This window comes from Castor canadensis, chromosome 14, assembly GCF_047511655.1.
Source record: "Castor canadensis chromosome 14, mCasCan1.hap1v2, whole genome shotgun sequence".
NCBI classification, from domain to species: Eukaryota; Metazoa; Chordata; class Mammalia; order Rodentia; family Castoridae; genus Castor; species Castor canadensis.
In genome coordinates, this window is record NC_133399.1 from 47,340,837 (window position 1) to 47,360,563 (window position 19,727).

Genomic DNA, 19,727 nt, shown 5'->3' on the forward strand with positions numbered 1-19,727 from the left:
AACTAAAGGCTAATCGAGAGTCAGTGTCTGAAGCCATCACTTGAACTCAAATCACTTCTAGCAGGGTAACGAGGCACATACATATATGCATCGTGATAGCCTCACATACCCTGCACATATTCAAGGATCCCTGAATCTTTCCTCCTCAGTGAATTGATTACAGTTTACCTAGGGAGTAACAACACAGAGAAAAACCCAAAATTACTGCCTTCCGAAGGAGCATTCCTGACTGGCATTATTAGGAACACAGCATCCACGGACAATGACCCAGGAACTATTTTCAACCGCACATGCGGCCCCACACACAAACACACCCACACAATGAATGTGACCCATGAATATTAACTACTTTGTGTAAGTCAATTTCTGGGCTTTCATCAAAAAAAGTACCTTTCAGCAGAACCCATACTTATGAACACCTGGAAACACCGGTGAATGAGGTGAATTCCTTCCAACCTTCACTGCCTGTGCTTTGATGTACTCTGCAGACCAGAGAAGAATTTATATCAGATCAACAGGTGTCTGTGCTGTGCCTCCATGGAACCTTTTCCTCCCTTGCCAGTCCACTAGAACCACACCTTGAGATGACGTGGTGAGGAATAGAAGCAGAAACCAAGGCTCCAGAATGGGGAAATCTTTGTCAGGTATACATCTGACTGAAATTAATACCGAGAATATACTCAAAAACTAAATTCCCGTAAAAATCAGTGACCCAATGAAGAAATACACAAATGCACTTAACAGAGCTTGTTCCAAGGCAGAAGTCCAAAGGACCTACAACTACATAAAGAAATGCTCACCATCGCTCGTCTGAAAGAATTCAAAAATGAAAACCATACCAAGATTCCAAACCACTCCCATTGTAATGGCTATCAAGAATACAAACAACTAATGTTTTCAAGGATGTCTAAAAAAAAGGAACCCTCATATGCAGTTAGTGGGAATGCAAATTAGTACAACAACTGTGGAAAACAATATGGAGGCTTCTCGAAACTCAAAGTAGAATTGCTGTGTGATCCAGCATTATCATTCATAGGGATATACCTGAATGAATGCAAGCCAGGTAACAATACAGACACCTGCACATCCGTGTTTACTGCAGCATTACTCACAACAGCTAACATATGTAAACAGCCAAGATGCCTCACAACTGATACATGGATCCAAAACTGTGGCATTTACACACAATGGAATTTTATTCAGCCTTAAATAAGCATGAAATTTTGTTGTTTGCAGGTAAATGGATGGAACTAGAGAACATCACCTTAAGTTAAATTAGTCAGGTTGGGGAAACCAAAGGCCACATGTTTTTTCTCACACATGCACTAGAGACCTGACACACATACAAGCAGTAGTATGAACAACAGGTCTAAGGGAGGCTCATTTATGAGAGAGAGAGGGTAAAAGGAGGAGGTTAACCAGGTCAATATGGTTGTTGTACTTTCTGTAGAGGAATGCAGAATTTTAAAAACTTTTGAAACTACCATAAGAAGGAGAATAAAGTAGAAAAGCAAAAAATCGAGGGAATGACCCAATTTGTGTTATAACGTGTACATATATATATATGCATAGAGCTATATATGTATGAGCAAATGTCACAATGAAACATCCCGTATAGCTATCTCAATTAAACAAACAAAAACGTGCGGGTCACCAGTGGCTCACACCCGCAGTCCCTGTGACTCAGAAGGGAGAGATAAGGAAGATCTTGGTTCAAACACAGCTTGGGCAAATAGTTTGCAAGACCCTGTCTCAAAAACACCTATCACAAAAAAAGGGCTGGTGAACTGCCTCAAGGTAGAGTCCCTGAGTTCAAGCCCCAGTTCTGCCCCCCACACTAAAACAAAATAAACACAAAAAGGGATTTTTGGTAACAGAAATGGAAAATAGGTCCTGTATAGGGAGTTGTTACTTGTGGGAGGGGTGAGGATATAAGGAAAGGGTGTAGGATATGGTATAAATATTATATACTCATGTATGAAAATGGAAAAACGAGACGTGATGAAACTATTCCAGGAATACGGTGAGAGAGAATAAAGGAGAATGTGGAGGGATGAATTCAACTATGGCATAGTATAAGAACTTTGGCAAAAGTCACAATGTACCCCCACTACAGTAAGTTTGTTAAAACTCAGGAATGGAAAAAAAGTGTTTTTAATCATTGTGTTCATTTCACTGACCTTCACAGACAGAAGTTACACAACCAAACTTAATCGGCCAGTTTTCCCACAAACTAACACCCAAATGACTGACTATGCATGTTAGTTCTCATGACCTCATACCTCCTCACAAACATTATAGCACTGACATCACACTCACATCACCCAACAGCAGATGTGAGGAACAGAGCCCTGTGCTCCAAACACCTCTGAAAATAGCTGCACCAGCACAGGTAATCATTCAAACTCTCTGCATACATTTCCCTATCAAATAAGAAGGTTGGTCTAAATGACATATAAGGTCAGTTTGGCTTCTCCTATTCTACTAACATTTTGGGTCACTTTTGCTCAACTGGGCACTTCCCAAATGCCTGACCCACAGAAAATGAGTGAATTATGTTTTCTTGTTTACTATGCTAAAAGTTGGAGGAATTTGTTACACACATATAGGTAACTAACACATGGAAGATGACAGGCCCATCTGCTAACTACTGGTGGCATCCAAGAGGGCTCCATAAACTCAGGGGCTTACACTGAAAGCCCAGGGGCATCTTGACATCTGCCCTGCAATAAAGCATCTATGGCCTCTGCAAAAATCCTACCAGTGCATTTGCTGGGGTGCTGACAAAAAATGCTTCAATGATACCTACATGCTAAGGGACCCAGGGCTCATGAACTCGTCCTCAACTCAGTCACTGCTAGAAGCGGGGGTATGGGAGTTGTTTATCTCACAGAGAAAGATCTCTGATCAAACATGCTCCTTAACTCACCTGAGTTTGTGGAATCTGAAATTCCAGTTGAACAGAAACCATGTGGTAATTTCCTGATAATCTGTGTCACTGCATAACTTTCTTTTTATCTGTAAATTAGAAAAACAAGAATTTTCAATGGAATTTGATTCAGCCACAATAAAGAATGAGATTTTATCCTTTGCAGAGAAATGGATGGAAATGGAGATTATCTTAAGTGAAATTAGCCAGGTTCTGAAACCAAACACTGCATGTTTTCTCTCAGATGTAGAATACAGGCCCAATAAATATACAAAGAGTGCTATGAAAAACAACTCAATCTGACGGGGAGTCCCTAATGGGAGGGAGAACATTTAAAAGAACGAAGTTAAGAATGTGAATGTATTTTCTATACATCAAAAATGGAAGGGGAATAAAGTAAAAAGGACAACAGGAAGGGATGAAACAATTAGGATCATAAGACGTATGTACATGGAAATGTCACAGTGAAACTCCCTATAGACCTATCTTAAACAAAAAAATATCATTTTTTTTCAAAAGAAGAAAACAGACCCAGTCCCACCAAACACAAACATATAAACTAATAAAAAACACAACACAAGAAAGGAAACCTGGTCTTGTCTCGCGGTCAGTTACATTGGGAGCAGGGAGGATTATTAGTAAATGGTTGTGAGGGTGAATAGGATGGAAATATTGTGTACTCATGTATGAAAATGGAAACATGAGACCTGTGAAACTATTCCAGGAATAGGGAGGGAGATAATAAAGGAAAATGATGGAAGGGATGATTTTAACTATGACATAGTGTAAAAAACTTTTGTAAATGTAACAACATATACCCAGTACAACAGTACTCAATAAACAATATTTAAAAAAAGAAAAACCATACCACTCCAGCACACCTTCTGTGCGTTGAGTATTTTCAACAGAGGCTTGTGGAAAATATTTGCAAGAGCTGGCTTTGAACTGCGATCCTCCTGTTTCTACCTGCTGAGGTGAGAGAAATGCAGGTATACGTCACGGGCAAACAGCCCAAATTTCAGGTACATTACTATGGGTTTTTTATCACATACCGATCCATTAATAAACAATATAGTGATTGGTGTTGGATGGTTTGGCTCTGTGTATTCTTTTCGGGGTTCACTGTACTTCTTTAATCTAAAGATTTATAGAACTTTGACAGGAGGTGTTGCTAAAAGGGTAGAGCAACTGCTTTGCAAGTGAAAAGCATTGAGTTTCAACGCCAGTATTACCAGTCCCAACAGTTCCACCAAAACCAAAAAAGTTTACGAAGATCTCTACTGAGGCATGGTATCACCCGATCCTAGGATGCTCAGGTCACCCGTGTGCTCAGGCCACGTGTGCCCCGTATATCGAGGACCCAAATAAAAGAGAAGTCTTCCACACGAGACAGTGGCACCTACCTCCAGCTTCTCCATGCTTGGCTGGCTGTGCTACCATAGCAAGAGGCCAGGCAGGAGCTGCCTCGGGAATGTGTATGTTGCAGTGGCTGGGATCCCACTGTGACATCACAACCAAGTCTGTCCTGATTGGTCAGACCACGTAAGCACTGCCTCTATGGCCCCTCTCCCTTCAGTCTCCAGCCATTTGTGTGGCAGTTTCCTGGCAAGAACTTGTGATCTGGGAATTGCTTTTCTCCTCCACGTTCCCTCCTCAGATCATTCAAGGTTCAACTGGCATGACATTTCTGACTTCTTCCAAACTACTCCCAATCTGGACCCCACACTTTGGAGGACAGGAAGGCTTTCACCTGGTGAGTACACAAACACCTCAAGCCCTTTGAAGGTAAATAAGCCAGGAAAACTCCCTGAACCTTGGATGAGGCAACTTCCTTCTCAGAACAACATCTCCCATCATCTGGGAGGGTATTCCCTTAACTGACCCAAAATATCACAGAGTGAGGGCCTGGGGCTGCCTTCCAGCCTACAGTGTTCCTAACTTGAACAAAACACGCAAAAGCACACACTGGCTGCCAAGAGCCTCAAGGTGACCACAAGAATTCACTTCCTAACGACACAGAAATTACTTCACTTTGATCTGAGAAGTACACAGGCACACACACGCTATAGCCAAGGAATGCTTAGGGTTCTCTAGTGACTGAAATGCTTACCACCTCTCGGAAGAATGGCAGATTTCAGGAACACCACAACCTATGGAAGAAACATGAAACTCTCAGCAAGGACATCCAAATCTGCAATGGTTCTCTGAGGGACATCACAGTTCACCTTTCATTCATGGAACCGAAGACATAAAGTCAGTGCCACACAAGGCTGTTCCTCAAGTGACTCGGGGAAGGAACCTATATTCTACCAACCAGTGTTGGGAAACTAAACAACAAACATCCCACACACACTCACACACAGAGAATGAGTGACATACTAATATTTATCTTGTATGTGAATTTCTTACATTCTATGGAGTTAATTACAACTTTGTGCAAGACCAGAAGTCATAGAACATCACCCAGCCTTGTTCGTTCAATCTATTTCCTCCACGTTAATGATAGATTTTGATTCAAAGACACTTCTGCATGCCTAAGCAGCGGATACACTCAAAGAGTGTGAAACAATTGGTAATATGAGAATTTATGACAAATAGCAAAGAAATTAATACATGAACAAATGAGAAATATTAAGCACACAGACAAAGACAGACACATACACACAAGAAAGGCACACAGAAAGGTAGACACAGACACCCAGGAACCTGGCCTCTATTCAACGCAAGTCGAATGTTATCTGCAAAGGCTGAAATCCTGGCGTTACCCTACTGAGGCGACACTTTAAGCACTTTCGGAAGGATCAAACTTAGAAAAACCCAAGAAGTGACATCACTTCCAACATTGTCCTTGGAAGGAAGACATACTACCACCATTATGCCAAGGAACAACTAAAGGCTAATCGAGAGTCAGTGTCTGAAGCCATCACTTGAACTCAAATCACTTCTAGCAGGGTAACGAGGCACATACATATATGCATCGTGATAGCCTCACATACCCTGCACATATTCAAGGATCCCTGAATCTTTCCTCCTCAGTGAATTGATTACAGTTTACCTAGGGAGTAACAACACAGAGAAAAACCCAAAATTACTGCCTTCCGAAGGAGCATTCCTGACTGGCATTATTAGGAACACAGCATCCACGGACAATGACCCAGGAACTATTTTCAACCGCACATGCGGCCCCACACACAAACACACCCACACAATGAATGTGACCCATGAATATTAACTACTTTGGGTAAGTCAATTTCTGGGCTTTCATCAAAAAAAAGTACCTTTCAGCAGAACCCATACTTATGAACACCTGGAAACACCGGTGAATGAGGTGAATTCCTTCCAACCTTCACTGCCTGTGCTTTGATGTACTCTGCAGACCAGAGAAGAATTTATATCAGATCAACAGGTGTCTGTGCTGTGCCTCCATGGAACCTTTTCCTCCCTTGCCAGTCCACTAGAACCACACCTTGAGATGACGTGGTGAGGAATAGAAGCAGAAACCAAGGCTCCAGAATGGGGAAATCTTTGCCAGGTATACATCTGACTGAAATTAATACCGAGAATATACTCAAAAACTAAATTCCCGTAAAAATCAGTGACCCAATGAAGAAATACACGAATGAACTTAACAGAGCTTGTTCCAAGGCAGAAGTCCAAAGGACCTACAACTACATAAAGAAATGCTCACCATCGCTCGTCAGAAAGAAAACAAAAATGAAAACCATACCAAGATTCCAAACCACTCCCATTGTAATGGCTATCAAGAATACAAACAACTAATGTTTTCAAGGATGTCTAAAAAAAAGGAACCCTCATATGCAGTTAGTGGGAATGCAAATTAGTACAACAACTGTGGAAAACAATATGGAGGCTTCTCGAAACTCAAAGTAGAATTGCTGTGTGATCCAGCATTATCATTCATAGGGATATACCTGAATGAATGCAAGCCAGGTAACAATACAGACACCTGCACATCCGTGTTTACTGCAGCATTACTCACAACAGCTAACATATGTAAACGGCCAAGATGCCTCACAACTGATACATGGATCCAAAACTGTGGCATTTACACACAATGGAATTTTATTCAGCCTTAAATAAGCATGAAATTTTGTTGTTTGCAGGTAAATGGATGGAACTAGAGAACATCACCTTAAGTTAAATTAGTCAGGTTGGGGAAACCAAAGGCCACATGTTTTTTCTCACACATGCACTAGAGACCTGACACACATACAAGCAGTAGTATGAACAACAGGTCTAAGGGGAGCTCATTTATGAGAGAGAGAGGGTAAAAGGAGGAGGTTAACCAGGTCAATATGGTTGTTGTACTTTCTGTAGAGGAATGCAGAATTTTAAAAAATTTGAAACTACCATAAGAAGGAGAATAAAGTAGAAAAGCAAAAAATCGAGGGAATGACCCAATTTGTGTTATAACGTGTACATATATATATATGCATAGAGCTATATATGTATGAGCAAATGTCACAATGAAACATCCCGTATAGCTATCTCAATTAAACAAACAAAAACGTGCGGGTCACCAGTGGCTCACACCCGCAGTCCCTGTGACTCAGAAGGGAGAGAGAAGGAAGATCTTGGTTCAAACACAGCTTGGGCAAATAGTTTGCAAGACCCTGTCTCAAAAACACCTATCACAAAAAAAGGGCTGGTGAACTGCCTCAAGGTAGAGTCTCTGAGTTCAAGCCCCAGTTCTGCCCCCCACACTAAAACAAAATAAACACAAAAAGGGATTTTTGGTAACAGAAATGGAAAATAGGTCCTGTATAGGGAGTTGTTACTTGTGGGAGGGGTGAGGATATAAGGAAAGGGTGTAGGATATGGTATAAATATTATATACTCATGTATGAAAATGGAAAAACGAGACGTGATGAAACTATTCCAGGAATACGGTGAGAGAGAATAAAGGAGAATGTGGAGGGATGAATTCAACTATGGCATATTATAAGAACTTTGGCAAAAGTCACAATGTACCCCCACTACAGTAAGTTTGTTAAAACTCAGGAATGGAAAAAAAGTGTTTTTAATCATTGTGTTCATTTCACTGACCTTCACAGACAGAAGTTACACAACCAAACTTAATCGGCCAGTTTTCCCACAAACTAACACCCAAATGACTGACTATGCATGTTAGTTCTCATGACCTCATACCTCCTCACAAACGTTGTAGCACTGACATCACACTCACATCACCCAACAGCAGATGTGAGGAACAGAGCCCTGTGCTCCAAACACCTCTGAAAATAGCTGCACCAGCACAGGTAATCATTCAAACTCTCTGCATACATTTCCCTATCAAATAAGAAGGTTGGTCTAAATGACATATAAGGTCAGTTTGGCTTCTCCTATTCTACTAACATTTTGGGTCACTTTTGCTCAACTGGGCACTTCCCAAATGCCTGACCCACAGAAAATGAGTGAATTATGTTTTCCTGTTTACTATGCTAAAAGTTGGAGGAATTTGTTACACACATATAGGTAACTAACACATGGAAGATGACAGGCCCATCTGCTAACTACTGGTGGCATCCAAGAGGGCTCCATAAACTCAGGGGCTTACACTGAAAGCCCAGGGGCATCTTGACATCTGCCCTGCAATAAAGCATCTATGGCCTCTGCAAAAATCCTACCAGTGCATTTGCTGGGGTGCTGACAAAAAATGCTTCAATGATACATACATGCTAAGGGACCCAGGGCTCATGAACTCGTCCTCAACTCAGTCACTGCTAGAAGCGGGGGTATGGGAGTTGTTTATCTCACAGAGAAAGATCTCTGATCAAACATGCTCCTTAACTCACCTGAGTTTGTGGAATCTGAAATTCCAGTTGAACAGAAACCATGTGGTAATTTCCTGATAATCTGTGTCACTGCATAACTTTCTTTTTATCTGTAAATTAGAAAAACAAGAATTTTCAATGGAATTTGATTCAGCCACAATAAAGAATGAGATTTTATCCTTTGCAGAGAAATGGATGGAAATGGAGATTATCTTAAGTGAAATTAGCCAGGTTCTGAAACCAAACACTGCATGTTTTCTCTCAGATGTAGAATACAGGCCCAATAAATATACAAAGAGTGCTATGAAAAACAACTCAATCTGACGGGGAGTCCCTAATGGGAGGGAGAACATTTAAAAGAACGAAGTTAAGAATGTGAATGTATTTTCTATCCATCAAAAATGGAAGGGGAATAAAGTAAAAAGGACAACAGGAAGGGATGAAACAATTAGGATCATAAGACGTATGTACATGGAAATGTCACAGTGAAACTCCCTATAGACCTATCTTAAACAAAAAAATATCATTTTTTTTCAAAAGGAGAAAACAGACCCAGTCCCACCAAACACAAACATATAAACTAATAAAAAACACAACACAAGAAAGGAAACCTGGTCTTGTCTCGCGGTTACTTACATTGGGAGCAGGGAGGATTATTAGTAAATGGTTGTGAGGGTGAATAGGATGGAAATATTGTGTACTCATGTATGAAAATGGAAACATGAGACCTGTGAAACTATTCCAGGAATAGGGAGGGAGATAATAAAGGAAAATGATGGAAGGGATGATTTTAACTATGACATAGTGTAAAAAACTTTTGTAAATGTAACAACATATACCCAGTACAACAGTACTCAATAAACAATATTTCAAAAAAGAAAAACCATACCACTCCAGCACACCTTCTGTGCGTTGAGTATTTTCAACAGAGGCTTGTGGAAAATATTTGCAAGAGCTGGCTTTGAACTGCGATCCTCCTGTTTCTACCTGCTGAGGTGAGAGAAATGCAGGTATACCTCACGGGCAAACAGCCCAAATTTCAGGTACATTACTATGGGTTTTTTATCACATACCGATCCATTCCTAAACAATATAGTGATTGGTGTTGGATGGTTTGGCTCTGTGTATTCTTTTCGGGGTTCACTGTACTTCTTTAATCTAAAGATTTATAGAACTTTGACAGGAGGTGTTGCTAAAAGGGTAGAGCAACTGCTTTGCAAGTGAAAAGCATTGAGTTTCAACGCCAGTATTACCAGTCCCAACAGTTCCACCAAAACCAAAAAAGTTTACGAAGATCTCTACTGAGGCATGGTATCACCCGATCCTAGGATGCTCAGGTCACCCGTGTGCTCAGGCCACGTGTGCCCCGTATATCGAGGACCCAAATAAAAGAGAAGTCTTCCACACGAGACAGTGGCACCTACCTCCAGCTTCTCCATGCTTGGCTGGCTGTGCTACCATAGCAAGAGGCCAGGCAGGAGCTGCCTCGGGAATGTGTATGTTGCAGTGGCTGGGATCCCACTGTGACATCACAACCAAGTCTGTCCTGATTGGTCAGACCACGTAAGCACTGCCTCTATGGCCCCTCTCCCTTCAGTCTCCAGCCATTTGTGTGGCAGTTTCCTGGCAAGAACTTGTGATCTGGGAATTGCTTTTCTCCTCCACGTTCCCTCCTCAGATCATTCAAGGTTCAACTGGCATGACATTTCTGACTTCTTCCAAACTACTCCCAATCTGGACCCCACACTTTGGAGGACAGGAAGGCTTTCACCTGGTGAGTACACAAACACCTCAAGCCCTTTGAAGGTAAATAAGCCAGGAAAACTCCCTGAACCTTGGATGAGGCAACTTCCTTCTCAGAACTACATCTCCCATCATCTGGGAGGGTATTCCCTTAACTGACCCAAAATATCACAGAGTGAGGGCCTGGGGCTGCCTTCCAGCCTACAGTGTTCCTAACTTGAACAAAACACGCAAAAGCACACACTGGCTGCCAAGAGCCTCAAGGTCACCACAAAAATTCACTTCCTAACGACACAGAAATTACTTCACTTTGATCTGAGAAGTACACAGGCACACACACGCTATAGCCAAGGAATGCTTAGGGTTCTCTAGTGACTGAAATGCTTACCACCTCTCGGAAGAATGGCAGATTTCAGGAACACCACAACCTATGGAATAAACATGAAACTCTCAGGAAGGACATCCAAATCTGCAATGGTTCTCTGAGGGACATCACAGTTCACCTTTCATTCATGGAACCCAAGACATAAAGTCAGTGCCACACAAGGCTGTTCCTCAAGTGACTCGGGGAAGGAACCTATATTCTACCAACCAGTGTTGGGAAACTAAACAACAAACATCCCACACACACTCACACACAGAGAATGAGTGACATACTAATATTTATCTTGTATGTGAATTTCTTACATTCTATGGAGTTAATTACAACTTTGTGCAAGACCAGAAGTCATAGAACATCACCCAGCCTTGTTCGTTCCATCTATTTCCTCCACGTTAATGATAGATTTTGATTCAAAGACACTTCTGCATGCCTAAGCAGCGGATACACTCAAAGAGTGTGAAACAATTGGTAATATGAGAATTTATGACAAATAGCAAAGAAATTAATACATGAACAAATGAGAAATATTAAGCACACAGACAAAGACAGACACATACACACAAGAAAGGCACACAGAAAGGTAGACACAGACACCCAGGAACCTGGCCTCTATTCAACGCAAGTCGAATGTTATCTGCAAAGGCTGAAATCCTGGCGTTACCCTACTGAGGCGACACTTTAAGCACTTTCGGAAGGATCAAACTTAGAAAAACCCAAGAAGTGACATCACTTCCAACATTGTCCTTGGAAGGAAGACATACTACCACCATTATGCCAAGGAACAACTAAAGGCTAATCGAGAGTCAGTGTCTGAAGCCATCACTTGAACTCAAATCACTTCTAGCAGGGTAACGAGGCACATACATATATGCATCGTGATAGCCTCACATACCCTGCACATATTCAAGGATCCCTGAATCTTTCCTCCTCAGTGAATTGATTACAGTTTACCTAGGGAGTAACAACACAGAGAAAAACCCAAAATTACTGCCTTCCGAAGGAGCATTCCTGACTGGCATTATTAGGAACACAGCATCCACGGACAATGACCCAGGAACTATTTTCAACCGCACATGCGGCCCCACACACAAACACACCCACACAATGAATGTGACCCATGAATATTAACTACTTTGTGTAAGTCAATTTCTGGGCTTTCATCAAAAAAAAGTACCTTTCAGCAGAACCCATACTTATGAACACCTGGAAACACCGGTGAATGAGGTGAATTCCTTCCAACCTTCACTGCCTGTGCTTTGATGTACTCTGCAGACCAGAGAAGAATTTATATCAGATCAACAGGTGTCTGTGCTGTGCCTCCATGGAACCTTTTCCTCCCTTGCCAGTCCACTAGAACCACACCTTGAGATGACGTGGTGAGGAATAGAAGCAGAAACCAAGGCTCCAGAATGGGGAAATCTTTGCCAGGTATACATCTGACTGAAATTAATACCGAGAATATACTCAAAAACTAAATTCCCGTAAAAATCAGTGACCCAATGAAGAAATACACGAATGAACTTAACAGAGCTTGTTCCAAGGCAGAAGTCCAAAGGACCTACAACTACATAAAGAAATGCTCACCATCGCTCGTCAGAAAGAAAACAAAAATGAAAACCATACCAAGATTCCAAACCACTCCCATTGTAATGGCTATCAAGAATACAAACAACTAATGTTTTCAAGGATGTCTAAAAAAAAGGAACCCTCATATGCAGTTAGTGGGAATGCAAATTAGTACAACAACTGTGGAAAACAATATGGAGGCTTCTCGAAACTCAAAGTAGAATTGCTGTGTGATCCAGCATTATCATTCATAGGGATATACCTGAATGAATGCAAGCCAGGTAACAATACAGACACCTGCACATCCGTGTTTACTGCAGCATTACTCACAACAGCTAACATATGTAAACGGCCAAGATGCCTCACAACTGATACATGGATCCAAAACTGTGGCATTTACACACAATGGAATTTTATTCAGCCTTAAATAAGCATGAAATTTTGTTGTTTGCAGGTAAATGGATGGAACTAGAGAACATCACCTTAAGTTAAATTAGTCAGGTTGGGGAAACCAAAGGCCACATGTTTTTTCTCACACATGCACTAGAGACCTGACACACATACAAGCAGTAGTATGAACAACAGGTCTAAGGGGAGCTCATTTATGAGAGAGAGAGGGTAAAAGGAGGAGGTTAACCAGGTCAATATGGTTGTTGTACTTTCTGTAGAGGAATGCAGAATTTTAAAAAATTTGAAACTACCATAAGAAGGAGAATAAAGTAGAAAAGCAAAAAATCGAGGGAATGACCCAATTTGTGTTATAACGTGTACATATATATATATGCATAGAGCTATATATGTATGAGCAAATGTCACAATGAAACATCCCGTATAGCTATCTCAATTAAACAAACAAAAACGTGCGGGTCACCAGTGGCTCACACCCGCAGTCCCTGTGACTCAGAAGGGAGAGATAAGGAAGATCTTGGTTCAAACACAGCTTGGGCAAATAGTTTGCAAGACCCTGTCTCAAAAACACCTATCACAAAAAAAGGGCTGGTGAACTGCCTCAAGGTAGAGTCTCTGAGTTCAAGCCCCAGTTCTGCCCCCCACACTAAAACAAAATAAACACAAAAAGGGATTTTTGGTAACAGAAATGGAAAATAGGTCCTGTATAGGGAGTTGTTACTTGTGGGAGGGGTGAGGATATAAGGAAAGGGTGTAGGATATGGTATAAATATTATATACTCATGTATGAAAATGGAAAAACGAGACGTGATGAAACTATTCCAGGAATACGGTGAGAGAGAATAAAGGAGAATGTGGAGGGATGAATTCAACTATGGCATATTATAAGAACTTTGGCAAAAGTCACAATGTACCCCCACTACAGTAAGTTTGTTAAAACTCAGGAATGGAAAAAAAGTGTTTTTAATCATTGTGTTCATTTCACTGACCTTCACAGACAGAAGTTACACAACCAAACTTAATCGGCCAGTTTTCCCACAAACTAACACCCAAATGACTGACTATGCATGTTACTTCTCATGACCTCATACCTCCTCACAAACGTTGTAGCACTGACATCACACTCACATCACCCAACAGCAGATGTGAGGAACAGAGCCCTGTGCTCCAAACACCTCTGAAAATAGCTGCACCAGCACAGGTAATCATTCAAACTCTCTGCATACATTTCCCTATCAAATAAGAAGGTTGGTCTAAATGACATATAAGGTCAGTTTGGCTTCTCCTATTCTACTAACATTTTGGGTCACTTTTGCTCAACTGGGCACTTCCCAAATGCCTGACCCACAGAAAATGAGTGAATTATGTTTTCTTGTTTACTATGCTAAAAGTTGGAGGAATTTGTTACACACATATAGGTAACTAACACATGGAAGATGACAGGCCCATCTGCTAACTACTGGTGGCATCCAAGAGGGCTCCATAAACTCAGGGGCTTACACTGAAAGCCCAGGGGCATCTTGACATCTGCCCTGCAATAAAGCATCTATGGCCTCTGCAAAAATCCTACCAGTGCATTTGCTGGGGTGCTGACAAAAAATGCTTCAATGATACCTACATGCTAAGGGACCCAGGGCTCATGAACTCGTCCTCAACTCAGTCACTGCTAGAAGCGGGGGTATGGGAGTTGTTTATCTCACAGAGAAAGATCTCTGATCAAACATGCTCCTTAACTCACCTGAGTTTGTGGAATCTGAAATTCCAGTTGAACAGAAACCATGTGGTAATTTCCTGATAATCTGTGTCACTGCATAACTTTCTTTTTATCTGTAAATTAGAAAAACAAGAATTTTCAATGGAATTTGATTCAGCCACAATAAAGAATGAGATTTTATCCTTTGCAGAGAAATGGATGGAAATGGAGATTATCTTAAGTGAAATTAGCCAGGATCTGAAACCAAACACTGCATGTTTTCTCTCAGATGTAGAATACAGGCCCAATAAATATACAAAGAGTGCTATGAAAAACAACTCAATCTGACGGGGAGTCCCTAATGGGAGGGAGAACATTTAAAAGAACGAAGTTAAGAATGTGAATGTATTTTCTATCCATCAAAAATGGAAGGGGAATAAAGTAAAAAGGACAACAGGAAGGGATGAAACAATTAGGATCATAAGACGTATGTACATGGAAATGTCACAGTGAAACTCCCTATAGACCTATCTTAAACAAAAAAATATCATTTTTTTTCAAAAGAAGAAAACAGACCCAGTCCCACCAAACACAAACATATAAACTAATAAAAAACACAACACAAGAAAGGAAACCTGGTCTTGTCTCGCGGTCAGTTACATTGGGAGCAGGGAGGATTATTAGTAAATGGTTGTGAGGGTGAATAGGATGGAAATATTGTGTACTCATGTATGAAAATGGAAACATGAGACCTGTGAAACTATTCCAGGAATAGGGAGGGAGATAATAAAGGAAAATGATGGAAGGGATGATTTTAACTATGACATAGTGTAAAAAACTTTTGTAAATGTAACAACATATACCCAGTACAACAGTACTCAATAAACAATATTTCAAAAAAGAAAAACCATACCACTCCAGCACACCTTCTGTGCGTTGAGTATTTTCAACAGAGGCTTGTGGAAAATATTTGCAAGAGCTGGCTTTGAACTGCGATCCTCCTGTTTCTACCTGCTGAGGTGAGAGAAATGCAGGTATACGTCACGGGCAAACAGCCCAAATTTCAGGTACATTACTATGGGTTTTTTATCACATACCGATCCATTCCTAAACAATATAGTGATTGGTGTTGGATGGTTTGGCTCTGTGTATTCTTTTCGGGGTTCACTGTACTTCTTTAATCTAAAGATTTATAGAACTTTGACAGGAGGTGTTGCTAAAAGGGTAGAGCAACTGCTTTGCAAGTGAAAAGCATTGAGTTTCAACGCCAGTATTACCAGTCCCAACAGTTCCACCAAAACCAAAAAAGTTTACGAAGATCTCTACTGAGGCATGGTATCACCCGATCCTAGGATGCTCAGGTCACCCGTGTGCTCAGGCCACGTGTGCCCCGTATATCGAGGACCCAAATAAAAGAGAAGTCTTCCACACGAGACAGTGGCACCTACCTCCAGCTTCTCCATGCTTGGCTGGCTGTGCTACCATAGCAAGAGGCCAGGCAGGAGCTGCCTCGGGAATGTGTATGTTGCAGTGGCTGGGATCCCACTGTGACATCACAACCAAGTCTGTCCTGATTGGTCAGACCACGTAAGCACTGCCTCTATGGCCCCTCTCCCTTCAGTCTCCAGCCATTTGTGTGGCAGTTTCCTGGCAAGAACTTGTGATCTGGGAATTGCTTTTCTCCTCCACGTTCCCTCCTCAGATCATTCAAGGTTCAACTGGCATGACATTTCTGACTTCTTCCAAACTACTCCCAATCTGGACCCCACACTTTGGAGGACAGGAAGGCTTTCACCTGGTGAGTACACAAACACCTCAAGCCCTTTGAAGGTAAATAAGCCAGGAAAACTCCCTGAACCTTGGATGAGGCAACTTCCTTCTCAGAACTACATCTCCCATCATCTGGGAGGGTATTCCCTTAACTGACCCAAAATATCACAGAGTGAGGGCCTGGGGCTGCCTTCCAGCCTACAGTGTTCCTAACTTGAACAAAACACGCAAAAGCACACACTGGCTGCCAAGAGCCTCAAGGTCACCACAAGAATTCACTTCCTAACGACACAGAAATTACTTCACTTTGATCTGAGAAGTACACAGGCACACACACGCTATAGCCAAGGAATGCTTAGGGTTCTCTAGTGACTGAAATGCTTACCACCTCTCGGAAGAATGGCAGATTTCAGGAACACCACAACCTATGGAATAAACATGAAACTCTCAGGAAGGACATCCAAATCTGCAATGGTTCTCTGAGGGACATCACAGTTCACCTTTCATTCATGGAACCCAAGACATAAAGTCAGTGCCACACAAGGCTGTTCCTCAAGTGACTCGGGGAAGGAACCTATATTCTACCAACCAGTGTTGGGAAACTAAACAACAAACATCCCACACACACTCACACACAGAGAATGAGTGACATACTAATATTTATCTTGTATGTGAATTTCTTACATTCTATGGAGTTAATTACAACTTTGTGCAAGACCAGAAGTCATAGAACATCACCCAGCCTTGTTCGTTCCATCTATTTCCTCCACGTTAATGATAGATTTTGATTCAAAGACACTTCTGCATGCCTAAGCAGCGGATACACTCAAAGAGTGTGAAACAATTGGTAATATGAGAATTTATGACAAATAGCAAAGAAATTAATACATGAACAAATGAGAAATATTAAGCACACAGACAAAGACAGACACATACACACAAGAAAGGCACACAGAAAGGTAGACACAGACACCCAGGAACCTGGCCTCTATTCAACGCAAGTCGAATGTTATCTGCAAAGGCTGAAATCCTGGCGTTACCCTACTGAGGCGACACTTTAAGCACTTTCGGAAGGATCAAACTTAGAAAAACCCAAGAAGTGACATCACTTCCAACATTGTCCTTGGAAGGAAGACATACTACCACCATTATGCCAAGGAACAACTAAAGGCTAATCGAGAGTCAGTGTCTGAAGCCATCACTTGAACTCAAATCACTTCTAGCAGGGTAACGAGGCACATACATATATGCATCGTGATAGCCTCACATACCCTGCACATATTCAAGGATCCCTGAATCTTTCCTCCTCAGTGAATTGATTACAGTTTACCTAGGGAGTAACAACACAGAGAAAAACCCAAAATTACTGCCTTCCGAAGGAGCATTCCTGACTGGCATTATTAGGAACACAGCATCCACGGACAATGACCCAGGAACTATTTTCAACCGCACATGCGGCCCCACACACAAACACACCCACACAATGAATGTGACCCATGAATATTAACTACTTTGTGTAAGTCAATTTCTGGGCTTTCATCAAAAAAAAGTACCTTTCAGCAGAACCCATACTTATGAACACCTGGAAACACCGGTGAATGAGGTGAATTCCTTCCAACCTTCACTGCCTGTGCTTTGATGTACTCTGCAGACCAGAGAAGAATTTATATCAGATCAACAGGTGTCTGTGCTGTGCCTCCATGGAACCTTTTCCTCCCTTGCCAGTCCACTAGAACCACACCTTGAGATGACGTGGTGAGGAATAGAAGCAGAAACCAAGGCTCCAGAATGGGGAAATCTTTGCCAGGTATACATCTGACTGAAATTAATACCGAGAATATACTCAAAAACTAAATTCCCGTAAAAATCAGTGACCCAATGAAGAAATACACGAATGAACTTAACAGAGCTTGTTCCAAGGCAGAAGTCCAAAGGACCTACAACTACATGAAGAAATGCTCACCATCGCTCGTCAGAAAGAAAACAAAAATGAAAACCATACCAAGATTCCAAACCACTCCCATTGTAATGGCTATCAAGAATACAAACAACTAATGTTTTCAAGGATGTCTAAAAAAAAGGAACCCTCATATGCAGTTAGTGGGAATGCAAATTAGTACAACAACTGTGGAAAACAATATGGAGGCTTCTCGAAACTCAAAGTAGAATTGCTGTGTGATCCAGCATTATCATTCATAGGGATATACCTGAATGAATGCAAGCCAGGTAACAATACAGACACCTGCACATCCGTGTTTACTGCAGCATTACTCACAACAGCTAACATATGTAAACGGCCAAGATGCCTCACAACTGATACATGGATCCAAAACTGTGGCATTTACACACAATGGAATTTTATTCAGCCTTAAATAAGCATGAAATTTTGTTGTTTGCAGGTAAATGGATGGAACTAGAGAACATCACCTTAAGTTAAATTAGTCAGGTTGGGGAAACCAAAGGCCACATGTTTTTTCTCACACATGCACTAGAGACCTGACACACATACAAGCAGTAGTATGAACAACAGGTCTAAGGGGAGCTCATTTATGAGAGAGAGAGGGTAAAAGGAGGAGGTTAACCAGGTCAATATGGTTGTTGTACTTTCTGTAGAGGAATGCAGAATTTTAAAAAATTTGAAACTACCATAAGAAGGAGAATAAAGTAGAAAAGCAAAAAATCGAGGGAATGACCCAATTTGTGTTATAACGTGTACATATATATATATGCATAGAGCTATATATGTATGAGCAAATGTCACAATGAAACATCCCGTATAGCTATCTCAATTAAACAAACAAAAACGTGCGGGTCACCAGTGGCTCACACCCGCAGTCCCTGTGACTCAGAAGGGAGAGATAAGGAAGATCTTGGTTCAAACACAGCTTGGGCAAATAGTTTGCAAGACCCTGTCTCAAAAACACCTATCACAAAAAAAGGGCTGGTGAACTGCCTCAAGGTAGAGTCTCTGAGTTCAAGCCCCAGTTCTGCCCCCCACACTAAAACAAAATAAACACAAAAAGGGATTTTTGGTAACAGAAATGGAAAATAGGTCCTGTATAGGGAGTTGTTACTTGTGGGAGGGGTGAGGATATAAGGAAAGGGTGTAGGATATGGTATAAATATTATATACTCATGTATGAAAATGGAAAAACGAGACGTGATGAAACTATTCCAGGAATACGGTGAGAGAGAATAAAGGAGAATGTGGAGGGATGAATTCAACTATGGCATATTATAAGAACTTTGGCAAAAGTCACAATGTACCCCCACTACAGTAAGTTTGTTAAAACTCAGGAATGGAAAAAAAGTGTTTTTAATCATTGTGTTCATTTCACTGACCTTCACAGACAGAAGTTACACAACCAAACTTAATCGGCCAGTTTTCCCACAAACTAACACCCAAATGACTGACTATGCATGTTACTTCTCATGACCTCA